The sequence below is a fragment of the Octodon degus genome, unplaced genomic scaffold (genome assembly GCF_000260255.1).
Source record: "Octodon degus isolate 3935 unplaced genomic scaffold, OctDeg1.0 scaffold00051, whole genome shotgun sequence".
In the NCBI taxonomy this organism is placed as follows: domain Eukaryota; kingdom Metazoa; phylum Chordata; class Mammalia; order Rodentia; family Octodontidae; genus Octodon; species Octodon degus.
In genome coordinates this window covers 10,378,074-10,380,720 of record NW_004524627.1, presented here as the reverse complement: position 1 = coordinate 10,380,720, position 2,647 = coordinate 10,378,074, and positions in this window count along the sequence as shown.

The window sequence follows — 2,647 nt, the reverse complement described above, 5'->3', positions numbered from 1 at the left end:
AGATATATAGTTGCATTCTCTTCATGAATAGAATGATTTGTTCTAATGGTGTTTGTGAATAGGATCACAAGTCCACATCTTGTACAGCAATTAATCATTAAGAAGAATATATGCAGTGTATTATTTGTTGAAACTGTACTTCCGATTTGATTTGAATCTGTCTCATTGCTATCTGTTTATCAATAAAACTTTGAAAAAAATAAATAAATGTTTAAAAAAAAGAAGCAAAATTCAACAGTATGCTGCATACAAGAACCATGTTTAGGGCCAGGGATATAATTCAGTGGCACAGTGCTTGCCTTGGAAGTGCAAGGTCCTGAGTTAGATTCTTGGTAAAGGAAGGAAATAAAGAAAGAGAGAGAGAGAGAGAGAGAGAGAGAGAGAGAGAGAGAGAGAAAGGAAATTTAATTCAAAAACAAAATTCATAGGCTGAAAGTAAAAGGAAGGGAAACAATACTCTATGCAACAGGAACCCAAAAGAAACCAAGAAAGCTATTCTATTTGCAGACTAAGTAGATTTCAAGCCTAGAATGATTCAGAGAGACAAAGAAGGTAACTACATATTGTAAAGGGGTAAATCCAAGAGATTTATTAGCAATCACAAATATATATGTGCCAAATACCAGCACACTCAATATATAAAATACATTGACAGACATAAAAAAACAAATAAGCACTACTAGAAAAATAATGGGGGACCTCAATACCCCAACGTCACAAATAGAGCAATTAGACAAAAAATTAACAATGAAATATTAGACTTCACTACAAATTTGAACAAATGGACTTAGTAGATGTCCACAGAGTTGCCACCCCACAATGTCAGAATATACATTCTTCTCAGCCATACATGGGATATCCACCAAAAGAGACCATATGCTGGCCCATAAAATATGCTTAAGTAAATGCAAAGAAAATGAAGTTATCCCATGCATATTATCAGATCACAGTGTAATAAAATTGGAAATGAATGATAAAAGAAACCACAAGAACTTCATAAACACATGTAAATTAAATAAAATCATCCTGAACAACCAATGAGTAATAGATCAAATTAAAGAATTTATTAACTTATTTCTTCAATTAAATTACAATACCAATACAACATACTGGGACTTATGGGACACAATGACAGCAGTCCTATGAGGGAAATTTATAGTGGTGAATACTCATATCGCAAAAACAAGCAAGCTTAAATAAGCAACCTAATGTTGAACCTCAAGCTTCTAGAAAAAGAAGAGCAAGTCAAGCCCAGAGCTTGTACAATGGAGGACATAGTAAAGAGCAGAGCAGGATTTGACTGAAAAAAAGAGTAGGAAAACAGTAGAAAGAACCAATGAATTTTCAAAGTTGGCCCATTGAAAGATTGAGTCAAATGGACAAATCCTTAGCTAACTTTATAAAAGAAAAGGAAGGAAAATACTCAAATTCATGCAATTAAGAATGAAAAGTGTGAAATCAAAACTGATCCTGCAAAAATCCAGATGTTCATTGCTTACTTTGAGAACTTGTATTCTAATAAGATGCAAAATATAGAAAAAATGGACAGAATTATAAATATATATATGAATTATCAAAGCTGAATCAAGAGGTATAAAAATTCTAGATAAATCAATATCAGTCAATGAAACTGAAGATGTACTTAAAAATCTACCAATAAAGAAAATCACAGGTCCTTCTTTGATATTCAGAGATAGTGAAGTTAAACCCAACTGCATATGTTGTAGGGTAGTAAGAAGCTTCTCTTCTGGAGGGCTAGCAACCTAAGTTTGCAGACCAAAAATTAGAGAAATGGAAGGGCTGCAAGGACAGCCAACATTTTTTTTTTCTGCCAACATTTTGACCCTAGTCTTTCAAGGTCAGTGAAGACTCAGGACATAGGAGAACCTATACTGTAACATCATGTAACTCAGTTGTGTCTCAAATTTTCTGATGAAGGAGATTATGGGTCACAGAGCAACGTGTGTGATTGATGACGTAGAGTATGCCTAAGAAGAGTCACATGGAGAGAAAACATTCTCTCAGGCTCTCACAGAGAGCAAATCGGTCAAGCAATGGCTGTGACTGATCCACATGGCTGACACTGTCAAAGGATCTGCAAACTGCAGTACAATGTTACAGGATAAATTCTGAGGGGACTTGACTAATCAGATACAAAAGTTACATTTCTTGTTCTATAGGTCTTGCTTTATCTTGGTCTTAACCATCCAGCAATAAGTATAAAATCAATGTATATAAAGTAAAGCCATATTAATATGCTGAGCTGTGAAAGGCTCAAGTCAACAACTTCTGTGGATAACCCACTACTATTGTGGACTGCTGGACTGTGTTGGATTGTTTTGCTGAATCCATGCACCTATAGTATTTAGATGCCAATGGAATAATCATCTCTGACAAGTCTAAACAAAAAAAGGGGATGCAAAAGAAGGACTATTTTGTCTCTATATATACAGAATAGTTAGGATAGATTAACAGCTACTTTCACTTAATTCAATGAGAAGAAAGATTTGTATTAATAGTGTTTGGACAGGATATCCTGTCTGCATCTTGTACTATGGAGAACCACTAAGAAGATAACAATACACAATGTATTAATTATTGAAACTGTCCTATTAATAAGTTTTGAAACTGTCTCATTGCTATTTGT